Source organism: Nyctereutes procyonoides, unplaced genomic scaffold, assembly GCF_905146905.1.
Source record: "Nyctereutes procyonoides isolate TBG_1078 unplaced genomic scaffold, NYPRO_anot_genome, whole genome shotgun sequence".
In the NCBI taxonomy this organism is placed as follows: Eukaryota; Metazoa; Chordata; class Mammalia; order Carnivora; family Canidae; genus Nyctereutes; species Nyctereutes procyonoides.
The window spans coordinates 37,246,713-37,267,197 of record NW_026575125.1 but is presented as its reverse complement, the minus strand read 5'-3'; positions in this window follow the sequence as shown (position 1 = coordinate 37,267,197).

Sequence of the window (20,485 nt, the reverse complement as noted above, 5' to 3'; positions counted from 1 at the left end):
TTGCCCCTTGTATCCCAGGGCTTACACTCATCCCAATGCCTGCAGTCCCAGGAATGTCAGCCTTCCAGAAGACCCCCCCATAAGAATGACAAGAACAATATCCAATAAGTAACCCCAAAGTCCTGGGATGGATTCCTCAGGAGTGGACATTGTCATGAGTCTGAGCTCTCTGAATAACTCATTCCCCTCATTCTGATAGGCCTCTCAACAGTTGGTGGCAAACAATGGTCACCAGGGATGGGGGTCCCTTTAATGGTCTGAATATTTCTGGTCAGGCCAGCAGAAATCTGCTTCCTTCTACTTTGCAGCCACTGCAGGTGGAATTAACCTCTATTTTCCAATTCTTTGTATCCAGAAATTGCTTGGGTTGAATGGCATTCAATTAAGTGGTGAATAAGGCAACCCCCCAGGGAAGAATCTCATTGGGCAGGGTCCTTTGCTAGGAAGTAAAATGGTTTATAGCTGATTTTATAGTGACCCATGCAAACACAACAGTGTGAGTTATAGGACCTCTGTGATAGGTGGCAAAACATCCTGCAGGTCCTTGCTGCACCACCAGTGGAGGAGAATGTGGAAGTGGGTATGAGAGGAAGAAGGAGGAGGGTCAGAGCTTCCCATGACCCAGGAGACACGAAACACACTTCCAGACACTGCAGAGCTTAAGGGCAAGCCTTCCTGGCTCTCAGGATCATCTCTTAAAGTGAACCCACACGGAAGTAGAAATCTTATCTTCCCCTTAAGTAGCTCTTGTCATGCCATACAGATTTTTAAAATGTGAACAAAAGTAAAGAAAAATATCATTGAAAATAAGATTTCTTTCTATTTCTGAGTGTGATGCTATGATATGTAGGAACCAAAGCCTAGCTAGTTTTTCTTTCCTAGTTTCATTTTGGCTTATTTTAACAGGTAATGTTTGTTGTAAAATGTACATAGCCTAATGTTAACTGTGTGGTCTAAAGTGTTTAGCTATCCAGCAGATTCTTTAGTGAGACCACATTTTGTCACTGAAGTGTTCTGAACAATACCTTGATGTTTTGTTTTGTTTTGTTTTATTTTATTTTATTTTATAAGATTTTATTTATTTATTCATGAGAGACACAGAGAGAGAGAGAGGCAGAGACACAGGCAGAGGCAAAGCAGGCTCCATGCAGGTAGCCTGATGTGGGACTCAATCCCAGGTCTCCAGGATCACACCCTGGGCTAAACGCAGCATTAAACCGCTGAGCCACTGGGCTGCCCTTGTTTTATTTTTTAAAAAAATTTATTTATTTATTCATGAGATACACATAGAGGCAGAGACATAGGCAGTGGGAGAATCAGGCTTCCTGCGGAGGAGCCCGATGCGGAACTTGATCCCTGGACCCAGGATCACACCCTGAGCCGAAGGCAGATGCTCAACCTCTGAGCCACCCAGGCATCCTTACCTTGATGTTTTAAAGAAAAATATTGTTAAAATATTTTTCACCTTCTAGGATCTACTTGTTAAATTTTCTATCCCCTGTAGTCACCAGCTGCATGTACCAGGCCTCTAGAAACTAGTAGGTGAAACTAAACCAATTTGAATCAATTTGATAGGAGTAACTATCTATAGGGCTTATTTTCCAAAAAGGAGCATAGTTTAGAGTAGCAAAATTATAAGGCTACCTAGGCTTGTTGTAAAGCTGTCCAAAAAGTAACTCAGCAAGTTTTGTCAGTGGAAATTCAATGCTCGTGTAACATTGTACTTTAAAAGGTTGTAACAAATACAAATGAATTAGGGAAAAATATAAAGCAAACCCAAATGCATTAGATCTTTCCAGTGTTGGCTTTGAGTTGTCCCCCTTCCAGCAGTTGTCAGAGCAGATGCAAAAGGGCAGAGAAGAATGAATCTGTAATCGCTCAGAAAAGATGAAATAAGCACAACATGTTAACACAAAAGAAAAGGACCAAAAGAAATATTTCTGATGGGTTAGAAAGAGACTGGGAATATTGGACAGTCATCTAGGGATCAGTGTACTGGATCTCTTGGAATGGTGCTTGTGAGTGTCACTTCCTTAAGTGGCCATGAACCAGTCTTGATTTCTCCTGCTGGAAGTTTAAGACAACCAGGGGGGCTTAGAGCACTGGACGATCAATCCTTACGTGTGTGTCCCCTGGCAAGCCAGAAATTAATTACCGTGAAAGGGAGTGCCCAGGGTGCCAGGGTGGCTCTGTCAGGTAAGCATCTGACTCTCAATCTCGGCTCAGATCATGATTTCAGGGTTGGTCCTGGGATTGAGCCAGACATAGGGCTCCCTGCTCAGTGGGGAGTCTGCTTGAGATTCTCTCTCTCCCTCTGCCCTTCCTCCTGCTCTCTCTCTTTCTTTCTCATATATGTATATAATTCTTTTTTAAAGAAAGGGAGTTCCCTTTAGGACTGCTATGCGTCTCTAGGAATAACTTGAGACATTTCCCAGGACCTTTAGTTGCCTAGGAACATCTTTTGGCAGGAAATAACAAGTGTCCCTTTATTCTTTGGAGCTGAAAATCAGTCTCCCATAAATGCTACCAGACTATCCAGTTCCCAGGTAGATCAGAAAAAGAGGGTAGAACAAAGGAGAATAGTGACAAAGCAACTCGCCAGCACAAGGGCGTGAGCTTTGGAGATTCACCAATGAAGATGGTTGCCCAACACGCTGTTACCTTTTCCCTTTGTGGTTGCTGGGTGAACTGGGGAGGCCCTGGGGCCTCCACCAAACCAGACCCAAAGGAGTGTCTGAAAATTCTTGGTCTTGTCATGAGAATTAATTCAAAGAGAGACATGCAGCACAGCAGCTGAGTAACACAACCAGGAAAGTTTATTGAAGTGAAAAGTACACTTTTGAGATATGAGAGCTGGTGAGCTCAAGAGAGAGGAAAAGAGAGATGAAGGAGAGGGAGGGAGAGAGAGAGAGAGAGTAGCTAGTCAGCTAACAAGCTGGGTGTTCTGGGGGTTGGGTTTCTATCTTTTATTGACAGTTGTTAACTAGGGGTTAACAGAATATTTATTACTTGGGGTAGGAAGCAGGGCTTTATGCTTTTTTCCCTCTTGGTTGGTCAGGGGTTTCCTGTCATGGCATCTGCCATCTTGGGCCCGTCAGGTTTGATGCAGCTTCTTGTAGAGTGCTTCCAGAACAGGGCTCTGACCTTCCCCATAGCTGGCTATGACTCCTTGTCGTTGACCTCCAGGTATTCTGTTAGAGCCTGACTAACTGCCTATTCTAACACAGTGAGTACAGATTTCCAACAAATCTCATTGAAGATGCAAATTAAACTTTCTTTAACTTTTCTTGGTATAAAGCAGTTACACATGGATACACTTATCCTGAATCCCCAAGTGGCCTTTTTATTCTGCTCAAAGTACTTTTCAAAAGTCTAGTGGTTTTTCTTTATAGTCTCAGTTTTACCAAGGGAACTCCAAGTTCTTTGAGTACTGAGATTTGAGATGGATTCTGTGTCAGAATCCAAATCTTCTAGTCCCAGAAAATGGGAATGTGAAAGTATTTCTGTTTCCTGTAGCTATATTTTGTTAGAGGTTGAATTAAATTGTCTACATGCAGTGGGGAGTGAGCTATGGAGAGAAAACCTCATGACAGGAAAGTTAATTGATTTTCCAAATCGTTTCTTTCCAGTGGCTGAATGTGAGTCCTGATGGGTGCAGCTCACACAGCCTTTGTAGGATTTAGATTGGTTTCAGATGACCTCCTCCACAGGTTAGCTCATTCACACTAGGAACATGGTGTTCGTATGTTGGGACAAAACTCCATTTTCCTGGGAAAAACTTCCTTTCCAGGAAGGAGCTTGGGAACTAGCATGATGGTTGATTTTATGTGTCAATTTGGCTGGCCCATGGTGTCCAGATACTTGGTCAAACATTATTCCATTGTCTTGAAGATGGTTTTGGATGAAATTAACATTTGAATTGATGGGCTTTGAGTAAAGCAGATTGCCTTCCATAATGTGGGTGAGCCCCATCCTATCAGTTAAAGGCTTTAACAGAACAAAGACTGACCTCTTCTCAGCAAGAAGGATATATACACACACACACACTCATCCTGTTGCTTCTGTTTCTCTGGAGAACCCTGAATAATACAATTAGTAAGAAGTCAACTTAATGGAAAAGGAGCTGTTTCTTCTCTGAATTATTTTGTTTTAGTTTTTATGGGTAGGTTGTGGGAGCTCAAACTTCTGAGAGATTCACCCACATGAGAATCAATATAATAACATTTTTACTTTCTTCTGTTTGTACCAAGAGAAAACTGAGAATGAATGCTATATTTAGCTAATCTTCCTGAGAGATTTTGGTATGATTCCTTGTGTGCTTTGTCTTTTATCACATCTACTTTGTCTTGGAAGCTCTCTTTTATAGCTTCTTCTTCTCAGAGGTGGGGATTTTCCTGGTTCTGTGGAGTAATAGTAATTGCTTACTTCCTTTATTTGCCAGACAATCTTGTTGAAATATACCATATTTATTAGTTTCTTCAATGTAAGCGAATTTGTGCAATGAATTTTTGGCCTATTACTAATGGCTGTCCCTACCTCCTAATCATTGTACAGATTATGCCTTATTTTTACATATCTTGGGTCATTTTAGCAGAATTTGTGGAGGAGGGGGAGTGTCTTAGTTTAGATTTCCAGGGAGCAGATCTGAGACAAGGATTCAGGTACAGTGAGTTTATTTGGGAAATGACCCAAGAAGGATAGTAGAAAGTGAGTAATTGAGGCACACAACCAGAGGAGGGTCAATAAAGTGTATCAGGTTGTATATAGGTACTATATCAGCTATTGTACCAAAGTTCCACAAATTTAGTGGCTTAAAATAACAAAACTTATTTTCTCATAGGTCTGGAGGTCAGAAGTCCAACATGGTCTTCCTGGGATAAAATTAAGGTGTTGGCAGGGCTGGGTTCTCTCCTGGTGGCTCTAGGGACAGTCCATCTTCTGGCCGTTCCCAGTTTCTGAGGCCATGCACATTCCTTGATCCATGGCCCCTTTCCATCTTCAAAGCCAGCGAGGGCTGGCCAACTGTTTCTCACATCAAATTACTCTGACACTGACTCTTCTTCTGCCTCTTACTTTAACTTTTGAGGACCCTCGTGATGACATTAGGCCCACTTGAATGGGCAAGAATGCACTTGAATGCAAAAGAATCTGCCTGTTTTCAGATCAGCAGATTAATAACTTAAATTATATTTGTAACCTTAATTCCCCTTTGCATGTAATATAATGTATCACATATTTCAAAGATTTGAATGTGGACATCATAGGGGGTCCATTTTTCTGTCAACCACAGGCACATTAATTATTGAGTTACAACAGTGGACAATTGAGGCAACTGATCTGGAATATACTTATGGCTTAACCTGACCCAAACCAAGAGAATGAATTCTGGGAAATGTAGTTAATCTTACCTAATTGACACATTACAAAGCTATCACAGTCCATTTTTGTTGACTATGACTCAAGTACATCTCCTTGGACCATACTTAATCTACAAATAAAGATTATCTTACATAAAATAGAAAATATGCTACTCCTTTTCCCAGAAGAGGATAGAAAATTCCTTTTGTGTTTTTGGGTGATAGTCACCCTTCTCCTTGTTGATTCATGCATCCTGTCTTATGTCATGTAACTTAAAGTTGATATAAAGTTAACAATTATTAATAGGTCCTATGTTAGATGATAAGGAGATGACAAAGGAAAATAAATTAAAATATTAAATTACTAAATTATATATAAGAATTAAATCATTAAATACAGATATTACAATAAAGAATAAATACTCATAACTACTACAGTCCTTATTTCTGCAGTGGTTATGTGGATGTAACAGGTATTTATAACTATTCCCTTTGTCCTTAGCAAGTATCTTTTCTTTGGATCTTTACGTGGTAAAGTAACCCAAAATTCCATTTCTGAGGATCTGGGCTTTTAGGAGCCCTGCCTAAATTAAATTATTGTAGTTTTCCACTAACTTTAGCCATAGGATGTGGGAGTACCAAGAGGCAGACATTCTTTCTCATTCCGTGTCCCCATTGTACAATAGTAGTGACTCAATTTCCCTTTGGTCACCAGGATTAATCACCCTAACCAGAGTAACTCTCTTCTTTGCCTGTTCATTTAGTGGCACAAGACACTCAGATTGGCCAGACAGCGGTCTCAACTTTCAATGCTGAGAAATCATTATTGGGTCCCTTGGTGGAAGCATTCTTCTCTTTGGAACTATGGCCTCTAGATCAGTGGAGGCTTAAGTAACAGGAGTGGAAAGTAAAACTTCTTCTAGTATATCACTTGGGGCAATAGTGATGTGGGCCACTCCCAGTTCCACCCCTTGATTCCTGGGTTTATGGAAATTGGATAAGGTAGAAACAGCATCATATATTAAATGCTGATTTAGAATATATGGAACCTCCTGGGGAACTTTGCTCAGCTCTACAAGATATGCTACTTACCTGGTGCTGTAAGTGAGTTTTCAAAAGACCATTCTGCTATTCTATCAAGCCAGCTGCTTCAAGATGGTAAAGAACATGGTTAGACCTGTGAATTTCATGAGCATGGGCCCATTGTCACCCTTTATTTGCTATGGAGTTCCTTGATTAAAAACAAGGCTGCAGGCAAAACCATGACAGTGAATAAGGCACCCTCTAAGTCTATGGATGATAGTTTTGCTAGAAGCATTTTGTTCAAACAAGGAACGTCCACACCCAAATGAAATGTCTATTGCAGTAAGAGTAAAACATTGCCCCTTCCATAATGGAAGCAGTCCAATGTAATCAGCCTGCCACCAGATAGCTGGCTAATCACCCTGGTGAATGGTGCCATATTAAAAACTATGGTTTCTACTGCTGGTAGTTTGGGCACTCAGTAGTGGCTATACCCAAGTCAGCCTTGGTGAGTGGAAGTCTATGTTGCTGAGCTTATGCATAACATCTATCCCTGCCACCATAGCCACTTTGTTCAAGAACTTTTGAGCAATGGCAATAGTACCGAGGGAAAGAATCTAAAAATATATATTTTAGTTTATTATGGTTTGCCAAAATGTTCTTGGCTTCCAAGGACAAGTCAGTATATTGTAAATCATTGTATTACTTAGGAATTACATGAGGCTGCTCATAACAATAACTTTTAATAATAGTGACTGAAAAGAATTACAAGTTTATCTTTCCCTTTTATGAAAGAAGTCTAAAAATATTCAATGCAGCAGGGATATAGTATTTTCCTCTCCTTTGCTATGGTATCCTTAGCAAATGGCTTCTATCCTCAAGGTTGCCTTAAGATCCAAGACGGTGGCTAGATCTCTAATAAGTTCATCAAATTCAAGGTTAAAAAGCAAGGGAGAAATACAAAAGGAATATTCATTAGCTGTCTGTCTTTGTAAGTCCTTTTCCAAAATTTTGTCCCAACTCTTTCCATATCTATATCTCATTAGGTAGATCTTAGTCACCTGGCTAAACCTAGGATGGGAAATATCTTTTTTTTTTAACTAGATCTATTATCTTCTATCTAAAATGCCAAGTAAAATAGGCATTTTTTAACAAAGGAAAAAAGAGGGAATGGATATTATATTAGCAACCAGCAGTCTGACATAGCACAGCCAGCTGATTTTCCATAAGCCACCCTCCATTTGAGATGATATGTGGTTCTAAGAATATGTGCTTTCATTGCTATGACAAAATTGAAGTGGATGAAACTGCCTCTAGCTCCTCTATTCTAGTTACTCAATGGATATCCGAATCCAGTTACACAACCTGTAAGATTTTATTTGTTCATATTTTCTCAAAGGAAAAGGGATAGCAAGTAATGAGATTTTGTTTTTAGTTTTTGGTTTTATTGTGTGTGTGTGTGTGTGTGTGTATGTGTGTGTGTGTGTGTGTGCCAGATTTGACACAAAAATATCCAGATTCTTCCCATCCCCCTAGAAACTTAATCTGCAAAAACAGATATGTCAGCCATGTCAATAGATCATTCAAGATGATAAAATGAAGGGACACCCCAATATCACTCTGACTCAGATGATACAGCAGGTAAGCGTGGAGCATTTCCTTGGGCATCTATACCAAGTCAGGCTGCTGTGAGAAGCCTTCAAAATTGCTCATTCAAATAAAGACAAATATCTGTGTTTGTTATGGGCTTTGTTCTCATTTTCCAGCTCTTTTCTTCATTTATTAATAATGATAAGCAAGCTATGATGATGTTGCTTTTTAAAGATAATGATTCATTTCCTTGTAGCTTCCTTTTTTATAAAGCCCAAGCTCTGAGCAAAGTCATCATAAGACCTGTGTGGGTTGGGGGCAGTCATCAACTGAGTATAATTCACAAGTGATCATCAAACCCATTACTACTTAAGAGTATTCACCCACAAGAAAATGGCTCATTTGGGTGATTTCAAAGCTCTTTACAGTAACCTCCCCCAAAAGAAAACTTTTCTAATTTAGGTTATTAGTCATTTCTATCTGGATTATGAATTAATTACATCAGGCACTTTCTGCTTAACACCTAAATGAAAAAGTTAATGTCAGGGTATAGGGTTTTGAATGGGGTGGTGGGTGAACATTGAATAGAAAATAGGCAGGAAGGGGGTTCAAAGGGCTTTTGTAAGAAAAAGAGAGAAGTAGAAATGGTAGAGTTGGATTGGAGTCTACATTTGTATGGTTGGGGGAATGAGTAATACTTTAGGCATTTAAATGTTTAGAAGGAGATAAAGGCCGACTCTTGGAGAAGAGGAAGAGAAACAAGTTAAACATGGAGTTCTTCTTAATAATTGCATTGACTTGATGCCCTCTTTTCTCCTCTCACCCCAGAGAGTGTCTATCAGCAAATCTCATGATCTTTATTAAAAATATACCTAGGATCCAACCACTTCTCCTTATATCTGTCAGTGACATCCTTTCCTCCTGGATTGTTCCAATAGCTTCCTCATTGATCTGTTCATTTCCATACTTGTTCCCCACAAAGTCTTTTTATTTATTTTTTAAAAAGATGTTATTTATTTATTTGAGAGTGAGAGAGCACTAATGGGGGGAGGGGCAGAGGCAGAGGGAGAAGCAGACTCCCTGCTGAGCGGAGAACCTGACTCTGAGTTCATCCCAGGACCCCCAGGATCATAACCTGAGCCGAAGGCATACATTTAACCAACTGAGCCACCCAAGTACCCCCAGAAAGGTCCTTATAAAATAAAAGTCAGGTCATGCCACTCTGTTTCAAACTTCAATGGCTTCTTTTGTCTCTGAATAGAAAATCCTAACCATGGTCTCTGAGGACTGGCCCCTGGATCTCTCCTGATTTTATTTTCCAACTGTTTATCTGGCTCATTTTACTCCAGGCATTCTGGCCTTCTCACTGGGCCTCTACTATGCCAACAGCTTCAATCTTCTGGGCCTTTGCGTTTATGATTCTCTTGCTCCTCCTTTAGAAATCTTCATTCATTCACTTCCTCACTTGATTTAGATCTCTGCTTATAGGTTATCTTTTTAGTGGACTCTTCCTGAACACCTGATCTAAAAAGGCACTAGCACCCCCCTTATAACGCTCCATCCTTTTATCCTGCCGTATTTCCTCTCATAGCATTTATCACAACTAGACATATCTGTTTATTGATTCACTGTCTACATTGTCTGACTGGAAGGCTTGTTGATTAAGAACAGATTCTTTGTCTATTTGATTCTCTACTACATAGAAAGCACCTAGAGAAGTGGCTGGCATATAGCTGTGGCTTGATAAGTGTTTGTTGGATTACTGCATGAATTGCTTGAGGCCTCAGGAGGGTTCTGGGAAATCTTAGAGAAAAAGTTGAGACAGTCTTGCTAAAAATGGAGTAAATGTTCAGCATCTTCTCCAATCAGATGCTGATCATGTTTGCTCTGACACAAGAGTTGATGCTGCTTTGCTGAATCTCTGAGATGAATGTATCTATGGCACATTTAAAGATTGACTATCAAAACCTAAAAGTAAATAAATAAATAAAATCCTGACTATCAAAGATTACTTGAAAAATACTTCCATTCAATTACCCCAAATCTTTCCTGGGACAATTATCAAATGTGCTTGCTAACATTAAATTTATCTTTCTGTTAGATGTTTTGCTTTGGCTACAATCGTTTTGAATATAAAAGGGGTCATAAATTTGTGCCAGACAAATCCCTTTTCAATCTTATTAATAAAGAAAAACAATTTGTGCTCATATATGACATACTTTTAATTTGTGGAGTTCTGAAGTTTCCTTGGTATTTAATATGATTTTGACCCATTTAAGCTCATCATTTCTTTTATAGTCTTTGTAATTACAAATTCTCCCAGCTTGATTATTATTATTATTTGAATGCAGGCTTTGTTGGAATCCTGCTTTGAACAAACTATCTTGCAAATGTGTCAACTATCCTAGGCTGAACTACATCTCCCAGAATTCATTGCCTTGTTTGCTTCCAGTTAAGGTCAGCTTCAAGGGAAATTCTTAAGTGGAAGGGAAGCAGTGGCCATTTTTTGGCTTACAGGAGTTCTAGTTCTTCCTCATAGGACTCCAGCTCAAGCTTGTTGGTTCCAATCTGCTTGTGATCATCCCTTCCTCACTGCCTTCCCTGTGGCCTAGCATCATATGTGTCGAAACAGCCTTCCAGAGATTGCTTAATCAGCTCTCACAATCATATAAGGCCAATTCCATCTAACAAGTCTTTCTCATATATATATGTATATATATATATATCAGATAGATATAGATACAGATAGAAATACCAGTGTTTCCCAACATGGGGCAATTTTGCTCCTTAGGAAATTTGGCAATGTCTGGAGACATTTTTAGTTGTTATAATTTGGTGGGGGTGGGGAAATTGTACTATTGGCATCTAGTAGATAGAGACCAGGGATGCTGCTAAATAAGCTATGTTATACAGGACAGGCCCCCATCTCCCTACGGAAAATTATCCAGTTCAAAATTTCAATAATGCCACTATTGAGAAACTCTGATATAATACAGATATAGACTGATCCTAGTGGTTCTGCTTCTCCAGTTTAACTCCAACTGATACAATTTTTTCTACCAAGAGTGATTTCTGATTAGATTTAAATGCACTAACGAATTGGGGTGCCTGGGAGTTGCAGTCAGTTGAACATACTACTATTGGTTTTAGCTCAGGTCATGATCTCAGGGTTGTAGGATCAAGTCCCACATCAGGATCTGGGCTCAGTGCTTAAAACTCTTGTTCCCTCTCTCTTTCTGCCCCTTCCTTCTAAAATAAATAAATAAATCTAAAAACAATAATTTAAAAAATGCACTAATGAATCTATTTCCATTGGTAAGAAGGGTGGGTACTAGTAGTCAACTGCATGATGTGGCAATAGAAATATACAAAATATCACCATTGGGTACTCCTAATCAAATACTTATAGAAGGCAAGATTCTAGATGACCATGCATCTGATGCTTTAGAATATTTTTATGAAACTAAGGAATATAATGGAATTGGCTGGTGTTCCTAACTGTGCTACACAAAGTATGGATAGGATGAGCTCAGAGATTTGAATTCCCAGCTCAATGTTTACATAAAAGACCTGAAAGCTTCTACATCTGGCCTGAAATAAATCCTTATTTTATGTAACCACAGGGCTGATATTTCTGAAAACCAAACCCAGAGTCTCTCCCTACCAGTGGCTGAATTATGCAAACTGAATTCCCAACCTCGAGGAATCTTTATTAATAAAATTAGGGCAATGATTGGGAAAGAATGAAATCCTGAAAAACTGGGTTGGGGACCTATGGACAGATCCTAATAAAGCTGGGATCTTTAACCTTGAAGTTCTGCTGAGCCTTTTATGCTAGTAGAAGCACTATTGCCTGAGACAGATAGCCCTTCTTTGCCTGAAGAAATTGCAATGGCCTGCCCTGACATAGTTACTTTGTAAGGCACTCTTGATCCTTTTCAGGAACTACTTCCACCACTCCTCTTTGCTTATAGACCTATAACTAGACTCAAGTTCCAGCAGGCCCCAAAGAGTGAAGTAGAAAGTGTGACCCATAGGGCCTGCTGTGCACACCAAAACAATTTCATGATTTTGTCAGTTTGCATAGTCAAAAACCTGAGGACTATGTGTGTGAATCAATCCTAAAGATATGGGTTTAAGGTGAAAGGAATATAAAGTTGGATTGGGCTGAGTTTATTGATATGGTCCTGTATTAGTTTGTGTTGCCATAACAAAATGTTATGGACTGGGAGGCTTAAATGACAGGTATGTATTTTCTCACAGTTCTGAAGACTCAAAATCCATGATCGAGGTATCAGCAGTTTTGATTTCTGGTGAGATATCTCTTCTTGGTTTGCAGATGGCCACCTTCTTGCTGTGTTTTCATATGGCCTTTCCTCTTTGCACATGCAAAGAGAGAGGGGGAACACTCTGGTGTCTCCCACTCTACTTATAAGGACATTAGTGCTATTGGATTAGGGTCCCACACTCATGATCTCATTTAACTTTAATTATCTCCTTAAAGGTCCTATCTAAAATACAGTTATATTGGGGGTTATGGTTTCAACATACACATTTGGGGTGGGGAAACACACAATTTAGTCCATAACAGGACCCACTAAGCAAAGATTCTGTATTCATGTTTTAGCTTGAGAGGCTTGAAATGGCTCCAACAGTTTGCTTGATCAGTTGGCTGAAACATGAACCCAAAGGTGACCTAAAATAAATGAAATTGAAATGCCAGAATTGCCTTGGTAAACTGTAGAGGAAAGCATCCAAAATCTTAGGGATATTGGAATGTCAAATTGGCTTTATCATATAACATCTGCTCACTTGCCTGAAGAGGGTTCTAAGAACACACCTTTTAATCTGACTGTGAGAAATAAATCTGTAAGGAGAGTCTCAGCATCCTTGATGAGCTTTGTGCTGGCTATTTACTACAGGTCAAAAATTACAGTGGAACTACATAGGACTAGAATCTGTACATGCACTGAGAATGACAGAATGAGCCAAGTGGCAGCATTTATTTGCTGTTGTAGGTTGAATTGTATCCCTGAAAATATATGTTAAAGTCCTAACTCCCCCCCCCACCATACCTGCAAATGTAACTATTTGGAAATAGGGTCTTTGCAGATGTAATCAAGTTAACATGAGGTCATACTAGATTAGAATGTACTCCGTCCAACATCTTGATTGCATTCTTATGAGACCCTGAGCAGAGAAGCCAGGTAAGCCAAGTCCAGATCCCTGAGTCACAGAAACTCTGAGGTAATAAACGTGTTATTTTCAGCCACAACAGCAAATTAGTACATAGTTATAGGCCATTTGAAAAGCCAAAACTGGGGTACCTGGGTGGCTCAGTCAGTTGAGCATCTGATTCTTGATTTCAGCCCAGATCATGATATCATGGGTTATGGGACTGAGCCCACATCAGGCTCCATGCTCAGTGGGGAGTCTGCTTGAAGATTCTCTCCCTCTGCCCCTCCCTCCATTCTCTCTCACTCCAATAAATAAATAAATCTTTAAAAAAAGAAAATCCAAAACTGCCTTCTGAGAGGCTGAGAAACTGAGCAAAATGTAGTCTCTGAAGAGAAAAGAAGCTAAGGAAATAGTGATGGCCAAGAAACTGAAAAACTGAGAAGAGCTTCTGGAAGTTTAACAGGCTTGGGAGAAGGGTTAAAGTTCAGAGCCTGTGAAGGAGGTACCCTGCTAAGCACCACAGCTTTTATTTATTTATTTTTTTTTATGATAGAGGAAGAGAGAGAGAGAGAAGCAGAGACACAGGCAGAGGGAGAAGCAGGCTCCATGCACCCGGAGCCCGACGTGGGATTCGATCCCGGGTCTCCAGGATCGCGCCCTGGGCCAAAGGCAGGCGCTAAACCGCTGCGCCACCCAGGGATCCCACACCACAGCTTTTAAACTGGGATTCCCAAAGACCTCTAACTTAAGAATGATGATGAATGGCAACTAGTCCAGCATTCAAAATGACTGAAATAAGGCTTTGAAACAACTCAATACCTGATTGCTAAAGGTGATAATGCACCTACTATAATGGCCCTACAGAAACAAAGTCAAATCCTCACAGAAGGAAGAAAACATAATCCAGAGCTTCAAATTGCCTCTACAGGTTTTCGTACACAGTGAACAATATGCAGGAAAAGTAAGCAGGCAAATAAACAAGGAGAAAATTAAACAGTAGAAACAAGGCTTCAGTAGATCAAGCACAGCTTTAAGATAAATGTCATTAATATACTCAGAGATTCCAGTAAAGGAATAGAAACTATAAATAAAAAGAGAATTCAGTGGAAATTGTATAACAGAAAAGATACAATAACAAATTAAGAACACAACAGATGCATTTAAAAAAGATGAAATTTAGCTAATGAAAAAAATTATAAAATTGAAATATAGTTTAGAATAAAACGCTCAGAAGTGAAGATGAAGAGGCAAAAAGAAAATACAAAAAAGAGTACAAGATATATATGGTGCATAGTGAAGACATCTAGTGTATATGAAATTTGAATTCCAGGAAGAGAGGACATAGAAGCAAAATTTAAGAGATAATGGTTGAGTATTTTCCAAAACTGATGAAACATATCAACCTAGAAACTGGAGAAGTATTAGAAACCACAAGCAAAATACATATAAAGGAAATGACAACTAAACACATCACAGTGAAACTACTGAAAACCAAAGACAAAGAGAGAATCTTGACACCAACCAGAGGGAAAATATATTTACCTTCAAAGGAGAAATACTATAAATTTTAAAAGACATTTCAACTAAAATGATGGAAGCCAGAAAGCCATAGAATCTTCAAAGTGATGAATCTTCAAAGTGAATGAAAATAACTGCTGACCTATAATTCTATACCCACCAAAATATTCTTCAAAAGGAAAGCAAAAATAGACATTTCAGAAAAACAAAAAAACTAAAAAAAAAAAAAATTGGTCACCAGTACATCCACATAGAGGGAATTACTATAGGGAGTTCTTCATGCAGAAGGAAAATGATCCCAGATAAAAATACAGAGAGTTCAGGAGGAATGAAGAGGTTAAAAAAAATGAACATGTAAGTAATTCTAAATAAATTTAGGCTGCATAAAACTGTAATGATAATGTCCAAGATGGTTTATATACATTTCAAATTAAAATAGATTTCAACAATACCACAAAGAAGACTAAGAAATGATTTGGTCAACATTCATAGGTTATGTGGCAGTAACAAACAACCCTCCAAATCTCAGTGAATACATAATTGTCTTCATTTCAATATCTGGCCAATAAAAGTAACCACTGTTTGGGACATATTATTTTCATGGCTGAACAAAAAGAAAAATGGCAGAATTATCCAGTGGCTTTAAAGTTTCTGCTTCAATATCACATACAATTATTTCTACTTACACTCCTTTGACCAATGTAAGTTACATAGCCAAGCCTTACGTCAGTGAGTCAAGAAAATTTACCACAGGAAGGTACTTCAAATCATGTGACAATGTTTATGATTATATAATCTTTTACAAAGAATACAGAAATCTAAACATTTTCCTGAATCTGAAAAAAATACAATCTACTACAGAGTATAAATGAAGTTAATGTGTTCTAAGGTCCTTATATTTTCTGGGATGTGGGAAAATATCTAATTTATATCATAACCTGATGAATAAAAGATTTATGTCTTAATCTCTAGAGTAATCTTGAAGAGTAAAAGAAAGTATGAGTACTACGCTAGCAGAGGAGATCTTTAATAAAAAAGAATATTTTGTCAATGCAAAGAAAGCAAGTGTATGTAGAAAAGCAAGTATAATTAAAGATTTAAATATAAATATATCAGTAATTACATTAAATGCAAATGATGTATTTCAGAGATTATCAGACTGAATACAAAACAAAGCTTAGCTCTATTGTACTTATAAGATACACACCTTAAATATAAGAATACAAGAATTATGAAAGTACAGGGTAGAAAAATTTACATACAACAGCTTACTACAAGAAATCTGGTATAGTTGGATTAATATCAGACAAAGTAAACTTTTAGGCAAAAAGCATTCCTAATAAGAGAGACATTTTATTATGATATAAAGGTTAATCTACCAGAAAGATATAACAATTCTAGATTTGTATGTGTCTAATAACATACTCTCCAAATATATAAAGCAAAGGGTGACAGGACAAAATGAAGCCATAGCCAAATTCAAAAGAATTGTAGTAAATTTTAATTCACCTTCCTTAGTTACTAAAAAGCCAAGTTTATGAATCACATTATTCAATTCTTTTATAAACTTGCCAGCATACTTTCTAAATTTCCCACCATTTAATTTGTGTTCAACATATTGAAGTATGGCATTTTTATCCCTTTTGTATATTTTGTAATTTTGTATGGTTGATCTAATATGAACTAGGAAAAGTAATCAAAGCCTTATGATACTAATGAAATTTTCTCTATTTTTTCCCTTACAGTTTTTGTAGTTTCTGTTTCATGAATGATAACAATGGTATCTGGCATATAAATATGTATAGATGTTACAGCTCCATTGTAAATTCAACATGTACTAATTAGAAATTATGTTTGATTATGAGTAATAGAGACATCCTTCTAAATAGTAGTGTAAGACTGATGAAAGTTTTGGGGCACCTGGCTGGCTCAGTTAGTTAAGTGTCTGGCTCTTGTTTTCAGTTCAGGTCATGATCTCAGGGTTGTGAGATTGAGCCCTGCCTCCTCAGGCTCCGCGTTCAGTGAGAAGTCTTTTGGAGATTCTCTCTCTCCCTCTGCCCCTACCCTTCAGATGAATAAATGAATCTTTAAAAAAAAGACTGATGAAAGTTTTATTCTTTCTCGTAAAAACATCTGGAGGTAGAGAAGCCAGGACTAGTAAGAGGTCTCTTTAAATTCATTAATAGCTGGTCCAATTAAAGAAAACCACCCTTCTTGACTCACGAATAGAAATCACAAAATCACAAAACTAAGAGAAGAAAAACATAATCAAAAGCAAATGAATCACATGTATTCAAATAAGCATGACTTAAAGGCTAAGAGTTAAAGACAAATTATAATTTTAGAAAATGTACAGGAAGCACAGTCTTATTTTAAAAAAAGCTTAAGCAGGAGCTGGAAAATAAGCTGCCAATGAAAAAAAAACTATGAGAAATCAAAATATTCGAAGTAAATGAAAAGTTTAAGAGGTAAATGTCACATTGGATACCACCAAAGCTAGAATAAACAATATTTGAACCCATAATCAGGGACCTGTAGGCTAAGCTTAAAAAAATATCACATGAAATGAAATGATGAAGAAATAAGGTACAAAATTATTAAAAATGATAGATATGGAATAAAGATGAAAGAAAAGGGAATGTATACAAAGAAAAAAGGATATTCAAAGATTTATTAGAAGTTTTTTGTAAGGTTTTAATTATTTACCTAGAGGCAGAGTGAGAGTGTGTAGGGGAGGGGCAGAGAGAGAGGGAGAGAGAAAATCCCAAGCGAATTCTGCACTGAGTGTGGAGCCCAATGCAGGGCTCTATCCCACCACCCTTAGATCATAACTTGACCCTCAACCAACTGAGCCACCCTGGTACCCCAGTAGAAGTGCTTTTGAAATAAAAGTCTTCACTCTGATGATCAAATTAGGTTGACTGTTTCCTAGGAAAAGTTACAGGTGAAGTTATTGATTCAAGGATTAAGAAAAAAAAAGTATCTTAAGGGAATCTTAGAAAAAAACAGCATACAAAAGGGTGAGTGATTGTGCTACTCATATGCTACTCAGATTTTGCTACGGGATACTACTTACCAAGATAATTGGAAGAATTCAATGAAATAACATAATTATACTAGCCCTTGGATTGGGATCAGGGCATTAATAAACATACTGAAACTATATTCAAAATATTGTTTGTATACACATGCATAAATTTCTCTAGGATGAGGACACATGGCTTTTTACCCAATTAATAAAGAGATGATAAGTAAGCTTAAAATCTTAGCTGTAGGGCATGTCTCCCCAATGGAGGACTTGATCTTTGTAGTAAATCCCAGAAAAAGTATTGTGTGTTAATGATTTTATTAAAATATTTTTTTAACGTGAGAGTTTCTGTTCAGATTATATCTGCCATTAGTAAGAATAGCATTGCTATATAATGAGTTTGATAACCTTATAATTGAACATTAATTCAATGCACATATTTGAACTTGTGCTTAGGTGACCACTTTGCACAAAAGAATCACAAAGCAAGCGCATTTAAGTTCTCATATGCTAGTAAGCCCGTTCTTCACTCTTGTTCACCTTCCATAATACTACAAATGAAAATTTTCTAACACCTACCATTGTGGAAATGTTGATTTCCTTAAACAATTATGGAGAGTGGGGACTAGAAACAATATTAGTCTATGGAAGTATTCAGTTTTGGCTTAAACTGTTTATTAACATAAAAGCCTTATGTGACATCCTGAATACTACTGTGTGCTTTGGAGCACTGTTCTACTTAAATTGGTTTGGGCTCATGGAAAGAGACAGGGGCAGAATTAACATGTGAATTGCCCATTCACATGATAAAAGGACTAAAGGATATTCTAGAAACTAAAATAAAAGGCCTCAAAATTGTTGGAACAAAGAAAACAGGAGATATGACACACCATATTTGTATAAGTAATATCAATTGTGAGCACTAGTTTGGCTTCCACAAAACACTCTCTGATATGTAAAATTAATGTTCTTTATTCAAATTCTATTGGTTGTGAGATATGATGAATTTGACTTTTAATTCTGATTTTATAATTGTACAAGAGATAGTAGCATAAGAAGTTTATTCCTAGGTTACATCTATACATATTTATAGACCATTATAATAAAATAGAGTTTCTGTCATCACTGTGGATCAGCAGAAAATTCCTTTTTGCTTTACAAGTAAAAAAATACCCACACAGAGCATAGTTCATACAAACTACTCATCATTTTCCATCTCAGTATGGTTTTGCTGCAGGCAGGCTGCCTTCATTCTCTAGCACATGACTCCACTCATCTGTCTCAAAGCATGGAAAATTGCGAGTTATGCTCAGCAAAATAAGCTACAATATGCCCCAGCCAGTCAGGGTCATTCCCGAAGAGGACCATTATCCATTTGTTGGCCAAAACTCAACACAAACAAATCCTCTAAGTCCATACTTAGAAATTTACTTTACTTAGAAATTAACAAATGCATGAAAAGTTACAGTCTTGGGAATCCCTGTGTGGCTAAGCGGTTTGGCGCCTGCCTTTGGCCTGGGGCGCGATCCTGGGGTCCCGGAATCGAGTCCCGGATCGGGCTCCCTGCATGGGGCCTGCTTCTCCCTCTGCCTGTGTCTCTGCCTCTCTCTCTCTCTCTCTCTCTCTTTCTCTCTCTCTATGTCTATCATGAATAAATAAATAAGTAAATAAATAAATAAATAAATAAATCTTTAAAAAAAAAGTTACAGTCTTCCCTGTCTTGTTTTATCCTGAATTGTCTAAAACACACAGCGTGAAGGCATGATACACAATTTACATGCTTTTGAGGTAGGGTGCAAACTTAGTGAACCAAGGGTGAGGAAAAAGGAAATTTTGGTAAAGGAGGGAAGAAAAGCTAACACAAGGTGAAGTGTTACCAAGATGTTCACAGAAGTACAGGAAAACTGGCCAACTGATTGGTCATACAGGATATCTTCAGAAAGGATGTATGGAACTACAGTTTTCTTGAAGCATCTCGTTGTGTTGGGAATAGAAGAAGGGCAAGCAATTTATTTTTGCTAGTTCCTTTCTATCTACTGTCTTATTGGTCAAAGTTCATCTATGAGGCATTAACATGACACTTGACCTCACTAGACAGTCACTTAAGAAGGCAGAGCCACTGTTGGATCAGGTGATCAGACCTGGGTCTTGGAACCATTGTGGCTCCTTCTGGGGTAAATGTGATGGTGGCAATGGTAAAGCCAAGTCCTTGTCCACCCAGAGGAAAGGGAGATGATCTATGGTGTTAAGAGACACCTGTGTAAAGGAGCCTGTGCTGGACCAGAACCCATACCTCCCAAATCTGGGTACCAGAGTACCCAGAGTTTAGGCAGAGAAAGAAGCTACTTTTGTAATGGGAGGGAGAGAAGGGAAAAAAAAGATGGAAAAGGAAGAGTTAAGTAGGGCTGAGTGCCAATTTACCCATTTTTAATAAGAAATATAAATGATACTTGAGTATGTTGATCAGGATATTTTCAGCATACCACATGAAAAACCAAATTAAATCAGAAGGTTGAATTTTGAGCTTGAAGTCACAGCATGAAGATTTATTTGTATATTTTTAAGCCTGACAAACATCAGGCTCTGACTTCTATAATTAAACTTATTCTTGGGCCAGGATATCTCTATCCACAGAATCATAACCACTGTAGCATCTCTGACTCTCCTTTCTGTGAATTACTGGTCCTCACCCTTTGGTTTTGGGATGATCTTTGGCTAGTAGAACGTAGGTGAAATGATATGCCAGTTAAGAGGCTAGACCTCAAGAGGATTTGCATGCTTTGGCTTGGCT